Below are 21,973 nucleotides of genomic sequence, written 5' to 3'. Positions count from 1 at the left end.
AAGAAATCCTTGAAACAATTTCAATAAAATATTACATTAATTGTTTTTATAGTCAAAATATTGTCATAATATTAAATTATATTAACTACTTATGAATAGCATCATTTATTGGAACGAGTTGGCTTTTGAGCGTTAACTTATAATTACATTTAACCTACATTTCTTATTACAATAATTTTTTTGATGTTACGTTCAACCTTTGAAAATTGTAGTTGCATGTAAACTAGACACACTTATTGTATTTATAATTTAGTACCGAAATTGACCATATCAATAATTAATATTTAATAACCTATTGATATGTAATAATTACAAGTTGACTATATAATATGTACCTATTATGTTATATTATAGTAACCATAGTTGTTAAACAAATATAAATGTATAATAATAATTTAAAAGGTATAAATAAATGTATAATAATTGCTCTATAATCAATCCAAAATTTAAAAAGATTCATCCCTAAATAAAATATTATATTATTATATTATAGCATAAAATATGAAGTATATTATGTACAATTTATTTTGGGTATTACCGCAGGCCGTAGGTATAGGTAGGTCACAATAATTCACAAGCTTGTGAGTCACAGATAATTTAGAAAATAAATAATAAATGTATTAATGCTATATAATATAAAACTCTTGATGATTTTATTATAGCAATATAATTACGTACAAAATATTACTCTTAAATTTATAGGTACCTATAATCTCTGTTCCTTACCGAAGTAAATACTGTGTTTGATAGTAGTTTATTGTGATTTTTAGGAAAATAATAGTTATTTTATAATAATCCTTATTATAATAAACCTTTAATAGTTTTTATAACAAACTTAAGTAAAAATTATTAAAAAGTGTAAACTCTAACTATATTTTATAAGACTCTAATGAGCGTCTCGGCCGTATATCTGATGCGGGGTTTCGGGAGTTTTGTTGGCATTTTTTCTATGTTTAATAATTATGTAATAAATGGTATTTTATGGTCGGATGACGATAACTCATTAAGTATATTGCCGTTTTTACACGAATTTGGCTTTTGAACAGTGGCGTAGCTAAGAGGGGCATTGGGCGGAAGCCCACGTCTCTTGAATTATTTATTGGTGATGTTGTAATCATGGTTATATATAGCCTATAGTGACTTAACTATGTGTAATTGTTTTTTAAATGTTTTACATCTGTAACTGTAAATATTTTAGGACTTATATTTATGATACGTTTAATGTTTAGTACCATTTTTCTATAAATCTGGTCTGTAAATACTAAATAGGTAATAAACTAACACAGAATTTGATGAGAAGAAAATTAAAATTGAACCACAGTAGATATTATTATATTAAGTATAATAACCTTCATTATATTGCGTCTATATGAATGTATGAAATATGAATAATGAACTTCAAATATTCATATCTATGTGAAAATGCTTATCATTCACTGTCCAAAATAATTAAATTAATAAGATTATTATAATAGTATGTATACTCATAATCAGAAAATGTCAACTCTAGAATGTCAAAGTAAACATTTGAGGGAACTAATATTATTATCGTTTATACGTCATAGTGGTATTTGCCATTTGGTACAACAGAACAAGGAGGTAATCTCTATAAAAAAAGTAGGTACCTTGTAATTAATTCTAATCTATATAATAGTATAGAGATTGTCAATTGACGTCACAACAATAAATATCGGATCACATTTTCCGTGTTATACTGTTATATACCTACAAATTCGTGATATAACCGCCATTTACTCGATTCACCCATTCGTGACATTCGTTTAAAGTGTACCTAACTGTAAAAACTACAATATTCGCACAAATTCGTGCTAGACTTGCCGGTTGGCGGTGATAGCGGTGGCGTAACCCACTTACCGTATGCTCGGCGTTGATCTCACTTGTATATAAGCAGGGCTTTTCAAATCTTTGACCTAGTTTTGGACGTGTCTCAGCGTCTATAATATAACAAATTATTATTACATTAGAATCTTCTCAGACAAAAATCACACGTATGGTAATTTCAGCTAGTTGCAAATACCTACAATTTTATTACTTTTTGGTTTTTTGCATATAAGTGTCGTGTACAAGTCTGTTATATAAAATATATTCACACGCGGTTCCCATACGACTACACCAGACTGTACGCCTGTACAGTAGGCCAGTGATTCTATGATGGTGGCTTGCTACGCTGCAGTGACCAGAGGTACAGGCGGAATATATTATTATTTCATGAAATACTATGATTTGGCCACGAACAACTCAGAACACGTTTTGGATATTGGGATGATGGCTGCACATGTTTTCCCCCAAATAACCTTTTTTACCTAAACACAAAAAAGTGATTTTGTTATCGTCGAAAAAAAAAATTATTCGTAGTAAATGAAAAAACATTTTGGGCTAAAAAGAAATCACTGTTTTTTGAGTTGAGGTAAAAAAAAAGGTAATTTAGGAATAAAACCAGAAGGTCTATTTTGAGCGAAAACAGGTCCGCTCTAGAGGCACTAGACTTCAACAGTCTAAAGCTGCAGCTATGGGTTAATGGTTGTTAATGATTAACTATTGTATTCTCAACTGCAGTAAGATATATCATAGCCCTTAGGCATACAAGCTTAAAATCAAATTATGAAATACCTTCACATATGCAGAGGGTAAGATAAATTATATTTTTCGTACTTTTAATAGGCAAGCTGTACATTACTTGAAAACTATACCTTTTAGTCCTTAGGTCATAATAGTAAAGAATACTTGTGATACGGTGACTTTAAGGGTATTACAAACATGTGGGTCAAAAAATAAAAATGTTTATGAATTGGTTGTAACTTTGTAAGACTTCTGCAGCTTTTATTTTTGCAAAGTCTAATACAAAAATATGTATATTTGTTATTACAATATTTAATTTTACAAATTAGTGATACCATATTAATCATTTTATTATCATAATATAAGTAGTCACTTCACTTCAGCCTTTTTAAAGAAAAGCTTTATTGTTAATCGTTATTGTAGTAAATTTTTTATTATGCAAGTCACATAAGCCCCTCCGGGCACCACACTTTAGAAAAACAAAAATGCTTAAAGCAGATAATAACTAGTAAATGGTGAAAAAAGTGTGAACTTGGACAGGCTTAAACATCAACCAAAAACGCTGGTCCGGTTCACAAACGCTGATCGAAAAAAGGTCGAGGGGATGCGACATGTGTCACATCTTGAAAACCACTCTGAAATAGGTCGTAGCGTCGACGTGTCTCGACGACCTGCAGCCGCGCCTAAGAAACCTTACATAAACATAATATTATTTTATATTATTGTTATATCAAAAATATATCGTTCAAACAAATACAATTTAAGAATCATCATCTTTAGAAAACTGCTTTATTATTTTAAGCGTAGTTATGAAATATTAATTATTAGCTATATGTTTCTATATTACCTGATAATTGTAAGCAATTTGTATTTAAATGTATTCTGTCTTAAAACAATTTATAAAAATATCATTGTACCTACTTACAAGTTACAACGGACGTCGGAATGTATGTCCAATGTCCATGTCCATAAACCATAATATAGTTACCCGGTGAAGGGGTAATACATTTTATGCGGCGTTATAACAAACAAATACCTAAATTACTTACCCAATTTTATAATTAAGACTTATAAAAAATATAAAACGTGTAAAGAAAATTGTCAGTGTGGGTACCACCATCCACCGCCCACCACACAATATAATAATTGTAGTCAAAATGAATCATTTTCGCTTTAGTATATAATTTAATTATTTAACTTATTATCATTTTTTCGGAACATGTTTGAAGACAATATGATTATTACGAACAATTATCTTTTACTGTTGAGTACTTATTTCAGGGTATTAATATAATATATACTACTGTACTATGTATATTGTATACGGTATCGACTATATGTATATACATACTATCTGGAGACTATATTATAGGTATACCTGGTACGCAATGGTATAGTGGCATAGTGCTATAATACTATTACATATATGTTCCATACGACGTTCACATTATGAATAATTCATAATTACTATAATTTACTATAATTATTATAGTTTAATAGTGTGTAATGTCAACACTGATTCTTTAGAGATGTAACAGACGATTTTTTACTGTTCATTAATTGTTTTACATTGATAAAATGATAAGTGATAACCATCAGCGATTTACTGCTGTTTGAATGAAAAATTGTTAGCATTATGATGAGCTTTTATTTTTGATTTTTTAACAACAGTGCAATTAAATTGCATGAATAAAATAAAAATAATTATAATAACGCACTTGACATTTTTATAAAACAATTGCCACATATTTTTTAATTTGGTAATGCATGCTCAACATTTTGTATTTCATAAAGTGCGACATACATACTGTAAACAAAACAAATGTATATTTCCTGCTCTGCATAAAATATTAGTATATTATTACAATATTTCTATTTGTGTAACATTAAAGTTTGGGAGGTATAGATACACAAACTGTAATACAAATAGAAAAAAAGCTTTTTTGCTGAATAAAAAATAATCAAATATGACTATAAAGGCACTTCAAAAGTAGAACGACGAATGATGCAAATAGGAAAAATATTGACTGGTGCTAAAGCCCCTAAAAATTTTTTTTATCATAACCTTATTATTTTATAAGTGTTTGTATTTTATCATTTGTATCAGTAATTTTGAATAAAATCTAATTTTGTACACGGGGTGACTCACCAAGCATGCTCACTCCCATTTTCCCTTTAATAATCCATTTATTCTAGTTCTGATTTTTGGAATTTTATTTTTAAATACACAAAAGACTATATTTTCAAATTCTTGAATTTTTCTGTACCTACTTCTAATAATAGTGTCCTGCGACGATGCAAAACTTATACTTTTCAAAACGAATTAGAAACTCCCCCCCCCCAGCCCCCCTTTTTACTGTGAATAATTTAGTAGGACATTTTTTTGAGCCATTTAGATGTACCTAATTCAAAATTCGAGTCAGTAGTTTCTAAGTTGTTAAAATGTTTGTATAATGGATAGTAATCGTCTTTAAAAATGGTTTTACAAAAGTATAAAATATACTTAAAATTGGATTTAGTGTTTATTATACTTGGGCCATTTTCATAAATTAATAATTATTAATATTCATAGATATTTATTAACGACTAAAAAGTTCAAATCACCCTAACCCCCATGCCTTACAAGCCCATTATCTACCTTGAACCTTTTATCGTTAAAATACAAAGTTAATAAACTCAAAAATGATTTCTTCGAATTTTTATTCAGATACTTCAAAATGTTCAGAAAATTATCCAGTGTGTATTTAACAGTTGAAAAAGGGTGTCTTGTTTTTCAAAAAATAGAAGTTTGTTTCTCGCCAATAAGGGACACTCTTAGTGTAGTACAAAAAATGTCAAGAATTTGAAAATATGGTCTTAAAATACTTATACTTATTTAACATTTTCAAAGATGAGAATTCGAATAACTGTATAATTGAAGAGGGGGTATAAAAAAATTTATTTTTTGAGGGGGTCTTAGGGACAGCTTAGCCCCCTCCCCCATCGCTATTTGCGCCAGTGGTTACGACTAACGATTAACTAGAGCTACGTTACTACCACCCATAACACTGTCGGCTGTCATAATCGTATGACATTATGTGAAGTACCCTCGTACACGGCTACCACGATACCACCATACTGGTATAGGAAATGGGAGTATGACGTAGTCGTGTTGTTAAACTACCTACATCATTATTAAATCATGATCTTCACAAGGCAGAAAATGTAGACAGTCGGCGGCGGCGGCAGCGGCGGCGGTGCGTGAACACGACTAGTGTGACCACATCGAGTAACCGCCTAACGAACCGGGCCGCACTGAGCGCGGTACCGCCACCCCGCGGCCGTCCCGTCACTGCCGCCGCCGATGTTTGTCGTTCGACGACCGTCGTTCACTCGTTCGCGTGACCAGAGGGGAGAGCGAGATTCCTGATTGTTTTCTTCAAATTCAATGTAACATAATACTATATTTACTATGCCGACGGGTACTGAGCAGTGTGTCTCGTGACGTCGCCGTGTGCTGGCCGTTGCTGTCGTTCGTTAGTTCTGTTTCCATTTGTTTGTTTTTACTATTTTTTATCGTTCCTGTATCGGTTTTGTTATTGTTTTCGTGTAATCGTCTTCCGGTGTTCCGTGTTCGCTTCGCCCTTCCAAAGCTTTGAAAGTTTAAACGCGTTCGACGACGGTAAGTTATCGATTTCGGGTTTTTGTATTTATTACCATTACATTTGATCAACACAAATTACCTAAGATGTAATAAATCGGTTATCAATTACCCTGCTAAAATCGAATTCGTTTACCTCAGCTTTAGTATAATATCAGCCAAATTAGAAGGGCAGATATTTGATAACATTCGCGGGTTTTTCGAAAAGGATAAACATACACGTCTATTATATTTTTTTGTTATACATACGTACTGTGGGTGAATTTTAAAATCTTTTTTTATAGGTGATTAAAAACCTCCCCAATATCCGCCGGTGTAGATGATTTACCGGTGTTTTGGGATGTAAATACGTAGGTTATCGTAAGTTCGGTTTTTTTTTTAAATGTATTGTTCGAAACGCACTAAAGACGACGAAAAACTAATTAATATTAAGTGAACGGGTTTACCCAAACGTCTTTGTGATACCTACACTATGACATCAGACATAGGTAGTTGGAAGGAAATGATTATTATGTTATGTCTACTGCAGCTACACCTGCTCCAAGCTGAGTCGACATTTCTTTGTCTGTACACGTGCACACTATTGTTTTTATCTTTCATCGTTAAAAAATACAGTTTTTTAGATTTAAATCGTAATAAAACTACAGAAGATTGTTAGTACCTACTTACCTAATTATAATATTATTGGTACGGCGACTGAACGACTGCAATGACGTCGTTTTGTTGCAGAGTTGCGCTGCGGGCCATATAATCGTCCTACTGAGTTACTAACACGGCAAGAGATTTGAATGAACGTCACTCGACCGTCGCCAAATTTTCGGTTCGAAATCCATTACGCGTCTGCTCGTTAATTCTTTTATAAAATCAATTAGGTACCTACGTATTAATTTGATCAATGTTTTGTATTTTCTTTCTTGTTTAAGTTTATACTGTATTTGTGCGAGATTGAAAGAATCAATGATCCACACAATTACTATTTAAATATTTGATCAAAGGTTGTACTTTCAGTTTGACGCCAGTCTTCTGCATTGTCTTAATAAATCGTATAAATCGTAATATATATATATATATTCAAATGTTGTCTATAAATATTACCCTACATAATACTGTTTGTAATAGTATTGTGTGACCTCAAATGTTCTATCATAATATTATTAGGATGTATTTTCCGGATTATTTAAATGGTATAGACATGATGTGTATTCGTTACGGGTAGGAAATAAATATCCTGCCAGATTGGTAGATAGTAGAAATAATTTACAATATAATAATCATACCTAAATACATTCACGTGTATAAACCTTCATATTGTGTAATTATTTATACCGATTAATATTTGCACTACAAATTTGTTTTCATTATACAATTTTATCATGTTTAAGACATTACCTGATATAAAATTAATCTGAATTTTCAATTTTCAAATAATATATGTTATCAGGTAATTTATGATAAATAAACACTTTTATTTTGCTTACTTTGTATTGATAAGTATTTATTCCATCAAAGTTTATCTAATGACAAATATTCGAAAATAATACTTGTGATAATACTGAATATAACAAAAAATTAAGTAAAGAAATGAAGAAGCTGAATAAAATATAGGTTGGGAAGTTTGTAATATATTAAAAATGTAAATATTTTAATGGATGTAAAGTACCTAATTATACGTATTTATTCGTGAGATTAAGAGAAAAATTGCAATTATTATGTAATATCACCTAGATTTTTACAATGCAGGTAAGAAAAATTTGATAATGGATTCAAAAAGCCACTGTGTCATTGTTGTGCATATCCTTATGATTAATATTATCTTTTAAAAATATAATTTGAAGGGTTCTATCATTGGATGGCCTCCCTTATTCTGTCATTCTGTCATTATATTATATTGTTTGTTTTACATATTATCACATTTACTTATTGTATTTTTGAAATACAGATTGTACATTTTTAATAAAAAAAAAAATATATATCATAAATCGTAACATTTTGATGTCAATACCTTTTTCAAAAGAGAAATGTACTAAGAATTTTAATAGTACATTACAATTATATTGAAAAACATACTATGTTTAAAACATATTATATTATGAACAATAATTTCCGTCTCTCTGCTCACAATCTAAAAATCATAATTACTCACAGCAATAAAAATAGGTACTGTATTATACCTATACGTACCTACATCAAACATTTTATTAAATTAAGGAATTATTTAATTTTTTTTAAATTTTAATGAAATATCTTGAGATATTTATAAATATTAATTAGGTGCCTCTATCGGTAAATTGCATTAGAATATGATTTATTAACATAATTAATAATAATGACTTTCATTAACATATCATTTTAGTTATAAAATAGCTGGTTCAACTGTTTAATATTATAATGATCGATGATTGATAATTGGTATTATATTATATAAAGAACAGCTAGAGCATAGAGTAAGATTTCAATAACTCTATGAGCTAGAATCACGATTTAAGTAGTTATATCTTGTGGCTAGAACTAATACCAAGTTATTTTGATAAGAAGGGTTTTGTCGGCAACCGATAAACTTCGTCCTGATGGTAACTGGGAATATCTATCACAGAATCTATGCAAAGTTGTAAAATTGCATAGGTTATCGTTGTACAATCGTATTATATAACTGTTCATTAATAATTTCTTTAATCATTTCATTTTCAAGTGTGCATAGTTTTCCTTAACGACAGCAGTATAGATTGTGTTACAGACATTTTTCAAAGTTTTGATAGGTTATGTAGGTAGCTAATTTGTGCATATTGGTATATGTTATTTTTATCAGATTCCGCCTTCCCCACATCCCTCAAATCTTAAAGTTAAACTGAGTATTTAAAGTGTTAAGCCCATGATTAACTAACATAGTGATTTAATATACCTATATGTAGCATTACAAATACATTTTATCTATCAAATTCAATACATCCGTTTGTTTTTATAAGTTTTTGTTTATTATTATTAATTAAAACAATTTAACAATGTGTACACAATAAGATAAACAATAAAAATATGGTACAAAAATTATAAAGTTACATTTTACCAGGTGAAGAACTCTATATTGATGGTACCTTATAAATTGTTAGTTATTGTTATCTAATTTTAATTTGTCCTTAGAAGACTGTGATTATTGCCCAAATAAAGATTATATTTGTACCTCGCAGGTGATTGAAGATATAATTTTCCATTTGAACCTTAGTTATAATATGTGACTTTCATCAGTTGTAAATGGTTAATAATAATATATGGAATTGAGATGTACGTCTGTTATACACTCACGTCAGTGTTCCTGTAAAAACATATCACACATAAATATATATATATATATATGAACTTGGGCTAAAAACGAGCTACGTTCTAAATATAATATATAATATTATATAATCATGGGTTTTAAACTTCCTGACTCAAAATTTAGAGTTTACCATCTAAAAGTATCCTATCCAAAAGGCAAAATGTTCTAACTCTAAATAATTTATTCCTTTGATGGGTTTGAAGGTTGGATATGATTATATTAATAAATCGATCATCAAACAATTATTACACACTTATTACTACTTCTCTTGTAGGTATAGGTAGTTGTTTAGTGTCATTAGTCTAGAGGTCTACTGTATACTATTGTAGTAATAGATACTGCATGTGTGACATTGATTACAATTTAGAAAAAATGTACATGTACTGTCCAGGCCAGTTTCTTTTGAGTACCTTTATAGAATTTGTGTTACTAGAATTAGGTTTTGGAATATTGCTGAGATTTGTGTAAGTATTTCTGTTATCAGTTGATTGGGCATGGAATCATCAGTAATTAAGTTGTTAATGAGCTTCATTCTTTTTTTTAAATTTTTAAGTTTTTATGTAAGGCTTTGTAACATACCTGCTAGGGTTGCTGTTATCAGACAGCAATACGTAGATAGATCGATTGAATCCTTATATTGTGCAAAGTTTTGGTGTTAATATTTTACCCAATATTCGTATTTCTTGTGTCCAAACTGACCTTATGATTGTTTTGTAAATTAGTTTTTTAAGGTTAATTTAGAAATTTAGTAAATGGTGTAATCTATAGCTGTTTTTATTTTTATATATACGTTCCTACGTTCTGCCCATAATAAACTATTGTGTCTTTGATGATTTCTAGATATATTGTGGTTTATCGTCATTTGTCATATTTATTTGTGGACAGTCTTTCATTCCTAACCAATGTTAGGTTGTCTTTGGTTGGCCTTTCATAAATTAACGTTGATAAGTGTTTCTAAAAAAAATATGATAAGAAAATTTGACTTTGAATAAGTTCAATTACCTAATATTGATAATAAGTACAATTATACAATCAAGGGGCACATGTAACTTTGTATAACTTACTTAAACTATTTTATTTATTATAGTGCAAAATACAATGTACTTACATGTATTTATTAATATATTAAAATATATTTTGTATTAGTAAGTAGTAACAATAATACACGACAAAGTTGACATTGTTACTTTTTTGTTATCTATAGTGCACGTGATTTGAAATGGATATAGGTTAAAATTGTTAGTACAAACATATAATTTGTATTTTAATATTATCCGTAGCATACAAAGTTAAAAATACTGTAACTTTATATTTTTTGTTAATTTAAAATAAGCAATTTTACTAGTTGATAACTAGTGTTTTGATTTTATACATAACTTATACTATATAATATTATATTTAAATATTTTGATATGAATGGCAAATATAATAAATAATATACCCACATAAAATTGGTTTAATTGCTAACATTTCTATAAAGTTCTCTATTATTTGATACAGATTGATACATCCGTTTTCATAACATTTATCTAATAATTTAAGACAATTTATTGTGATTATTTTCTATTCAACTCCATAAAGATATGAATTAAATATATGTTAATAGTAAGTAGGTATAGCTATTTATTTTATAGCACATAGTTGTACCTAGTCCAAGGAACCCACGAGAAGGAGGGTGATTGGACCCAATGTACAGAAGCCCCTCGAAACGAATTTGTATATTTTTCAAATTTTGATTATTTATTGTATATTATATTTATATTTATTTTAAATTAAATAATATTTTATAGTATATTAAGTAATTTTTTTATTTGAAGCTGAGGTTTAACCGTTGTTTAGTGATTACGTAGAATAAAAGTGTGCGGGACTTCAGTATCCTTTTAATGGGTTGTATTTTATGGCATAACATTTAGTACGACCAGTGGTCTAAAATTTGATGTAGGGGACTGCTTAACGTCCTATTACCATAGTGTATTATAATTATTGTAGTAAAGGTATGTGCTGCTTATTATAATTTATAATTTTATAAACAATAATTAGGTCATTACTTAATCTTTATCTTTATCTATTATTCGATGATAAGGTTTTTACACGAGTTTTTACATAATTTATTATGACCACTATCTTTATTACTACCTACATGTAAATGAAATCGTCATTGGCTAATACGCATTAAAATGTTGGTTTACATGTATCTTAAATATTATGTTTAAAATATTAATTTAAATTCAAAAATTGTTCAATGTTTTTTTATCTTTATTATTTTGTTTTGTATTTTTTCCATAATATTTCATCGTAAATGATTAAAACTGTTATCATCCAAGATAAACTATTTTTCTCACCGAAAATATTATTTCGTATTCAGCTGATTATATGAATTATTTTAATCCCGAAGTTGGAATTCTTTCGATTTCATCGATGGAATAATTAAGTACTTAATATGCATTCACTTATAATGCAAATTATAAATACGTTTAAATGTAGGTACTCCTGAATCAACCAAATGCGTGCAAACGATTGCATATAAACGTTGTAAGTAGGTATCTACTATGTTTAATTTAGAACTTTAAAGTTACTGAAAAAAACTAGGCCACATTTATAATACAAAGCTTTTGTCTCAAATTAGGAATATTGTAAATATTCACAAAAATCATTCATTACAACAGAACAAAAATTTAAACAACAAAAAAAAAAACAAATATAAAAATCATAACGGGATAAGAGCCTACTTTTAACAAGGATGTGTTTAAATAATTTGAATATATTTAGGTATAATTAGTGCTAATTTTAAATACTAAATAGTAAATACTAAGTAATGATCTTTTCTACCAATTTATTGTTATTGTAAACAGTTTTTATAATCATCTATTTGATTAATTTCAGTAAACTAGACGTTTGATTACCTAAGGTTTATGGTATAAATGATATTTAATTAATTTAACAGAACCTATAACAGAACCGTTTAATATCTAAATACCACTATAGTTATGTTATAGGACATAGGTCATGTATTACTAATTATTAGTTATAACTTATAACTGATAAATTATGATTTATAGTTTCGAAAATTAAATAAATTTACTTAGTTTAATATTTGATCTATTTCGTTTCTAGATTCCGGATAGGTATCGCTTTTCTAGAATTGTACCAAACCATAGGATTGTAATAATATATAATTAATTTAAATGTATTTATTTCAAATTGATTGCTTACATTGTAATTTATATTAAAATTTCGATATCTGCTAGAAACCGGATATTAACTTAGATCAGGGGTCGGAAACCTGCGGCTCTTTGGAAAATTCATCAATATATCGAGATCCGTAAAATATAAATTATAATTTATACCTGCGTTATTATAGTGATAATATTTCGGAATTTCTTAGTAACGATTTTCAGGTAAAAAATCTCACTATTATTAAGTAGATACGTTTTTTTGTGTTATTGTATTTAATTAAATAATATTATATTTGTATAGAGAATAATAATAATTATTATTATGATAATAATGAATTAACGAAATAAAGTTTTTCTATATTTTATAAATTTAAGACGTATTATTATGTTTTTAATGCCTACCAATTTTTCAATGAAATAATAATACTATTTTTATTCTAATATTCTATAATATATTCTATAACTAATAACTACAACTAAAAAAAGGTTGTTCAAACCTGTGCGGCTCCCTGGACATCATGGTTTTGTAATTTTTAGAAAAAATGGCTCATACGAAAAGGTTCCCGACCCCTGGTTTAGATGATAAAAAAACATTAAAATGTTTCTATAAACACTTTTGTACAGAGTGTGAAAAGTGATTTAAATTGTCTTTAACCATAGAAAATATGCCATGACTGTTTTTTTACCAATAGCGATTAGAAAAATGAAGTTTTTTATAATACATTCGAACCTTAAACAATTATATACACCTGTAATTTATAAATATATTTAAATAATATAAGGGCGTAAACAACAAGTACAATTCATTTACATTGAAAATTTCAAGTTGAAATAGTTTAGAAACTGATAATTATATATTAGAATAATAATTAAATACCTATACCTTGCGGATTGGATGAAAAACATTAGTGGTATCGGATATGTTAAAATAGTATTCTCTTTAAAATCAAAATGTCCACAATATCGCGTCATATTATGTAGGAGCATAGACTCTACTTAAAATAGAAACTACTCTAAAAGTTGAACTATTTTTAAAAAAATTTGCTAAATAATTTCTATATTTTCTACAATAGTTTACAACATTTAAAATAAACACATTGAACAATTCATAGGACGCTACACCCGCATATGTTGTCTCCATCTTACAAATGTAAAATATAGCAAAAATACTGTTTTGCTTGGGAAAAAACCGAGGAGGCTTCAGTTATGTTATAACCAAGAAACGAGATTATTCTCTCATAAAAAGAGAACTTTGGCTATGAAATATCGTTTTTATTTTTTATTTTTTGATATCGGAACCACAAAAAAGGTTTAGGTAAAGGTAGTAAAGGTTTAAATTATTCAAGTACTTATGAAAAACACAAAAATAATAGATTTTGAAAAAATAAGAACTTTTTGTGTACCTACAAGAGATATTAAAAAAAAGTATAAACTTTATTTCACAGATAATTTTTTCAACTATATTATATATGTCTTTTTGGAGTATTAACTATCAGTACAGTCTGGGTGTTTCTATCTAGTGAAAACAGTTTTTGCTATTTTGGATAAATTTTCTAAGACGGAGACAATACCCGCGGGTCCTCTTAAATCAGTAAGACATTTTAAATACATAGGTATTCATTCTTTACTAAGAAAATATATTTTTTATATTACTTGTATTTCTAAATATTTTATTCTTTTGAATTATACAAATAATAGGACTGTGAGTTTTTTTTTGTGATACTGTCTGTTTCTTTTTAGAATTGAGATACAATAAACATTGTATTTTAAAAAGTATACTAATGTTTTAACTTTTAAGGTCATGTTGGATGATAAACAATTAATATAATATAATGTCGCTATTGTCTACTCCACCAACTAACTTTTATCTTAGTAGTTATTTTGTTACATTGTACATTGGAACATCTATATTAGGTTAAAGTAGTGTTTTGAACACGTATTAAAAATTAATATACTTATTTTTAGCTATATATAATATAGTTAAAAAATGTGTTTGTAGTTGTATATTTACTTGTCTTTCACTAAGATCGGTTTTTAGGCTTGCAATGTTCATATTTTTACTATTGAACTGATTGATAAACTATCTTCATTTCTATTCATTGTTTTATTTATTAGTTTGGAACAAATTCGTACATGTATATTAATTAAACAATTATACAAATTATTTTTATCATTATTATTATTATTTATTACTGAAGCATCAACTACAAAGGTTATTAGATTTACAAGAGTATTACATTTTTACATTATATTGTAATATGTTATTGTACAATTCAATTTTTTTTAGGCATAAAATTATATTTTGATAGTTTGAAAATGGACAAATTGCTTCGTACAGGTTGTGAGGGATGTTGAATATACAAATAATTATGTATTGTGTAACTAATAAATAATTATATGTGAAGAAACTTGTCTGAACTAAATTGCCTCATTATTGAGAATAATCCTCTGAACTTAAAGATGGTGTTACTTTGGTTTGCAAACATATTTTATGTTTAGGTATTTTTTTTAGTTTTTTTTAGTTTTTTATTTTAAAAATATTAAAATATTTTTTTATTGATGCCCATCACATAAATTATTTATTATTTTATGTATAATAAGCAGTTTAATAAAAATCACATACTATAAACATATTCATCAATTATGTAATACTAATTATTTAATTAATTATGACTTCGTATTGTTTTTAATGTATTAATGTTAATACTTTTCTAGAAAACAAGTATCTACCTTTATAAGAATCATCTTATATTAAACTTACATATTTATATGACAATTTTAATTTTTTTATTCTCCAATTAAATTATTGATTGTTACTTTTTGACTAAAGAAAATTATTGAAGTCATCAAAAAAATATTCTTTGTGATAATATTTTAAATAAATGTAACTTTGTTGGTATTTTATATGATATACCATATTGGATATCTTTAGAAAAACGTTTAGTGTTTTTCAAATCTCTATTTGGAAAGTAGTTCGATAAATTTGATTATTTACGGATTAACTATATGTTATCCATAACGTAACGTCAATAACATCTCTCTTTTAAATTTTAAAGCAATATTAATATAACGCTGGGAACAATACAATATCTACAAAGTATAAAAATCGCTTAGATTGGTAAAAATACTGTATGAGAAACAAAACCAGTGACACATCAATGTCACTAAATACATCTATTTTCAAAATATATAGCTATAATAATCTAAAACGTAATAATTGTTTATTTATTAAGATGTTGAAATATATAGCTATAGGATAGTATAGGTATCTATTTTAAACTTTATTTTTAATGAATCCTACTATCGGATATGAAATATTACATCTAATGTAAATTTATACATTTTTAAATGATAATTATATTAAGTGCTAGATATTAAAAATTAATGAAATACTACACCACTTTGTTTAAATTATACTTAAATAGGTACAGTTCGCATAATTTTAAATCAATTGTTGGTTTAAAATGTTTGATTATTTATCATTTCAAGTTCTACCCACATAACATGGGAAATAAACTAAATTTTTGAGGATGTTCTTATTAAAGTATACTTATTGCCGTGCATTGTATAGTTTACGACCGACAATAAAAAATGGCGTATACAAATATAAAATACAACAAAACGTGCTATTATCAAAATAATTGAAGTTTGAACACGTCGAATGTCGATCAATAGGCTTAAAAAAAATACATATTTGCGACTACAACATTTGAAACATTGAAATTAATAGTAAGATAATATGCCCTTTTAATTAAAATAACGCATTTGTAAATTTATCTTTTAGTTTCATGCATAGATGCACGGTAATGCTTTGTGGTTTAATCAGCATGAAAATATTGAAAAAACTGATGCTCAAATGTTATGATATTTGCCGTAAAACCATAGTTTTAAACAATCCAATTGACTCGGAAATTAACGATGTACAAATGATTCTTAAACTTCGACCTCCTTGTTCACCTTAAATTTTGCTGATGTATTACTTATTTATAATTTTATAAATCAGTAAATTACCTTTTAGTCTTAGCTCACGTTCATCTTTGAGGCTTGAACTTATCCCCTTATCGATATTATCTTCGATATAATTCTAACATTTGTCATGATAATAAATATTAATACACCACACTACATATTATGGTCAAAACAGTCCATTTGACTGCGCTGTGTTATTCATTGATCAAATCGTGATTTATTTTTTAAAATTATTATTTTTAGCGTTTATTAGTCCCAAAAATAAATAATATAATATGTATGTATATAATATAATCATGTTGGATCCGAGAGTTACTTTAGTCTTGTGTTTCTCGTATGTTCTTCCACGTTACGCTTTATACATATATTTATCATTACGCTTGGCAAAAGGCTTCGAAGACAAAGATTTGTGCTAAAAGAAAATTCTTAGTCGACATTAAATTCTTGAATATATTATATGCTAGTATAGGTAGGTACTACATATAATGTAGTCTACATAAAAATTTTCCGTTTGGTTCTAGTGTGTAGTTATGATAATGTGTTGGTGAGGAAGGGATGGGGGTAGACAAACTGGGACTTGACTAAAGTACAGTATTCAATAAAAAATATCAAGCCGAGGAGAATATGCACAATATGCACACTCCGGGCTTCTGCTGACGACCGGACGTTTAAATTCTCACAGAACGCCGAGCGTCGGCGGTTTTCGAGGCCGACCACACCTATAGCGACACCCGCCAGCATAGGATCCTGGTACACCGGTGCCCACTCGTTTCTCAACTCCGGCGCTAAGCCGATTGTCAACCATTTTCGATTTTCGATCAGACTACGTGAAAAAAATATGTCCGCTTCAATAATATTATATTTTATGCGTATAAGATAATATTATATTGTATGCGGTCTGCGTTCTACGCGTAATACCAAATAAAATATATGTTTTGTTAAAAAAAAAAGAAAGATTTTACAATAAGCGCATGTTATTTTTGAAGAAAGCCAAAAATGATTTTCGGCCAACATTTTTTTTTTCATTTTTGAACCAATGTGCGACTGTGGCGTAGGTACCCGTCCAACTCTAAGCAAACACCGAGGCGGTAACGATATCGTTTTCGTTCCGCACGCTCGCGCGACACGGTATGTATTGCTTTTTGCTATAGTGCGGCGAATCTGGAGAGGCCCATAAACATTAAATTATGAATAGGCCGAGCTTATTATTATTATAGCGAGGAAGCAGCAATGTGTGTTTTTATTATTCCATGAGAATTTTTCCTGCCAAGACGCCATTTTTTTTTTAATTGATAATATATATGTATATTACTTATCGGTTTTATATTTTTGTACTTTTTTGCATGCATTTGTCTAATTTCTGTACGGACCTTTTTTAATTGATCTTTGAAAAATACTCACTTATGAAACGGTTATGTTGAATTGTCTTTGTAATTACCAAGTAAATAATGTATCTATACTAAAATCTAATACCTATCTAGGTTACGTTATATACATAACTATTTAATGGAGTAAACACTAGACTGTTATAATGGTAAAATTGGTTGAATATCGTTTTTAACACAAGACCTTGATTCGTGTGGTACAATTTGAATTTAAATAAGTGGTCAAATTAATTGAGAAATATAGCTGCGATCTTAATAAAGCAGAAGATTCTGCTGTTTCGGTCCGTGACACTTGATTTTAGCACTTAGGAACATGCCCTAAATGTTCTTTATTGATCCTCGAAGAAACCCCACACCATAATATTGTTTTGAAAGCCAAATATCAAAGAATATAGATTATAACGCAAAACAATATGAACAGTTTTGAATGGTTGGCACTTGGTAGCCTTAATTTTTTTTTACATTCCCCGGGATGAACAAAAATTGATTATCATTGAAAAATGCGCGACTGGTGAAAAATTCGTCCTTACGAAGAAGTAGAATCTTGTACATTTTTGAACATTATAATTTATTACGTTTCCAAAAAGAAAAACATGATTTTACCGCCTAAATATTATTAATTTTTATTTCTACGGGGTTCTATTTCTATGTCCGTCGGTGATTCGTCCGTGACGCCACACTGTTATTAATTATTTTATATCACGACGTTGTCTTGAAGTTTTGTTTATTACATTTTTCACGGTTATTCTTACCATCGTTAATGCTTGTATTTTTGGTATTTTTTCCTCGGCCTTAAAGTTTTTGATTTTACAAAAATCTCACCATTGGTTTACCTGTATGAAAAATATTAAAACCGATAACTATTCTATCCTATGTATTTTGAAGACTTCTAACCAATTATTTAGGCAAGTGAAGTAAGAATATTAACAATTTTGAAATATTCCATTAAATAATGCTCTGTTTATTAAACATTCTCGATTGTATGTATATGCAAACGATAATAATCAGTTTTTTGTCGGAGAGTTGAGAAATTGTAAATTGATCCAAAACAATGATAATATTGTTCTTCCTTATTTTTTATGTTATAATGTTCAGTGACGGATTATGATAGAGTATCCATGAAATTTAAAAGACGTAATTAGATAATGTTTGGTTTTTATCGGATATTACGGAAGTGAAATTTTAAACTCTTTGTACTCATATAATACATTGAATAGTCTTGTGAAAATTATATTTTTAACTTGTATTTTTGATTATTATCTGATAATTTAAATGCACTTTATCGCCATAGGTAATACTGTAACAAAGAAGATCATTATATTATATTATATTATAATTACATAACCAAATGTATTTGGTTGGATGCACACCTACTTATTCTATAGTTTCACTAAAAAATATTTAAAAGTTCAATATTGATGAAAATCTATTTTTTTAAATGTATATGTCAAAGTACTATATAGGAATTTACATTATAATAAAATACAAAATATATTAAACGATCTTATTATGTGCGCTTTACAGCACTTTACAGCAGTATATATGTATAATATTATGTATTTAACATTATAGTCGCCAAACAATAGTTTTAACTATCTGTTTAGAATATTGTATTCTGACAAGTCTATTCATATTCTTCTTAGTAAATAATAAATAAAAAATGATCAGTGTTTTAGTTTCATGTGTTTATTTTTCTGATTGTTTACATTTTTTCTACATAAATGATTCTCTAAGCAAATACTTTTATCTATTTTTTTTATAAAACTACGGAATGTAGAAAATGCGACGCATACACTTTTAAATGGTCTTTGTTCGTCGTTGTTTAATTTCAGTATTTTAATATTGACCAAAGAGTATTGTGATATAAGAAATAATCACTGTTAATGAAATAAATTAAATTATGGTTGTGTCCTATGATAATTATAATATTAAATAATTTGGTACCTATTGTTAATTATACGTTATAACACAATTTTGTATCTTCGTTGTATAATTATGCGTTTTTGACGTTCAATTGTTATTATTTTTATATGAATGACGATTTCTCTAAATTCCGTTATAATTTGTTGACTAGATGATGTGTTTAAACTATATTGGTACCTTTTGTAATCAACAATTATATTATATTATATTATGTTACGGAAGATATATTTTACTTTCAAACCCAATTTGTACATCTACCAGAAATCATTGTACCGTTAATATCTCTAATTTATACCGTAAATATAGTTAAAAATACGTCATCACACCAATGATTGTACCTACCTACATCAGTTGACTACAGTGCATTAAATCACGATGACGTAAATACGTGATGCATATACTACTTGTTAATATAGGTAGATACTTTGATGATATATTGAGAACTTTATCATTGTAACTTATAACTATACCGGAAATAGTATATTATAATCTATGTAATTTGTCTTCGACAAACAGTGCCTAGTGGGTACACATAATATACAACATGCAGAGCTTTAGATAACTAATGAGATATGGGTTAGTATTTTATTGTACTCGGTACCTCCATACACGTGTAGATGATTGTGGATAGTTTTTGGATTTTTTTCGAAAAACGTCGGCGATTTCTTCTTGCACGTGGGATTAGGAGATCTAAGACATAATATTTATAACACACCGAATAATACAATAAACGTCGGCGTCACCGCTGTAACGTTTCACGCGTGAATGTTTAACTGTATTGTAATATATTATTTTAATATCATGTGCAGCAGCAGCACTTAGTATACGTCAGTATTCGAGTGTAATAACCTTCGAGTGGCCCGCGGAAACGAAACAACTTGTACCATAATATTTTATACTGTTGCGGACACTGTTGCGGACCGCAACACTCAAAACAATCCATCGCCATAAGAATAAACCGCGGTTAGGCGCGTGCCATGCGAGTACTCTCTTTCGCCCTCATACGTCTCACATAAATACTATAGGGACTTAATACACAATGCTATATAGGTTAAGTTTATTATAAATTGGATAGTATAGCCGTTGATGAGTTAACCCTAGTTAAGTCGTGTGGGTTCTAATACTCCCTATTCAAACTGCAGATTTATTCTTAAAACATATTTTTGCTCCCTAGATACGCCACTGTAAGAAGCCACACATGAGTGAAACTTGTCTTTGAACTGGTTGATCAGTAAATTATCTATTTCCGAATCAGATTATAAGTACACGAACTTGGTGTTATAAATCGCCGGCATTAAAAAAAACGAGAGTAAACCATCGCCAGTGCTATAGCACACTAGCACACCTGGACAATTCGATCCTTAAACCAGAGTACAGAACATCTTGCTGGACAGTAAAGTGGTTTGGTAAGGTCTGACGAAGGGTGTGAGGCACCACAACCAACAAAACAAGTTAAATAACAGAAGTAGTTACGAGTGGGACCGTATTCTTGGCAATGAAATTATTCTGGGCTTATGAGGTTTTTCATCTTTTATTTTTGTACATACAGGGTGATTCATCAACCATGCTCAACCTTTTTTTTTAAAATAAATTATTAATAGAGGAGAAAATTAGTATGCCTGATAATTAAATACTTCTAGTGAATTCATATTGTTTTGAGTCGACAAAGAACAAAGGTAGTGAGTGTTTAGTGGTTTTATGAAAGACCACTTTCTTAACAACGAACAATAAGTTTGTAAATTCCTTTTTTTATGACATTGATATCGGTAGATTGTGTGATAAACTATGTATATACTATATATAATACGATAACGACTGAAATAACTATAATATGTATTAAATAAACATTCTGAACTAACATATTACTATAGTAATCGTTCAACAATATTTTAATTTTTTACAGTCTTACGTCTAAATATAATAAATTATATCTTAAAACTTAACTAAATAAAATAATAGTAACTGATACCAATTATTTTCGGGGGTA

General features: G+C 28.4%; 1 protein-coding gene across 1 annotated transcript in view; it reads left to right on the top strand.

The window, feature by feature from the left end:
* The first annotated feature begins 5,968 nt into the window (after window positions 1-5,968).
* LOC111040162 (protein draper-like) overlaps window positions 5,969-21,973 on the top strand; it is a 31,734-nt gene continuing 15,729 nt past the window's right edge. The window contains exon 1 of the mRNA XM_022323930.1: window positions 5,969-6,241. The gene's annotated coding sequence lies outside the window, so the exon portion shown is untranslated. The remainder of the gene's footprint in view (window positions 6,242-21,973) is intronic.

This window comes from Myzus persicae, unplaced genomic scaffold (genome assembly GCF_001856785.1).
Source record: "Myzus persicae strain clone G006 unplaced genomic scaffold, MPER_G0061.0, whole genome shotgun sequence".
In the NCBI taxonomy this organism is placed as follows: Eukaryota; Metazoa; Arthropoda; class Insecta; order Hemiptera; family Aphididae; genus Myzus; species Myzus persicae.
This window is presented reverse-complemented; position numbering and strand designations above follow the sequence as displayed.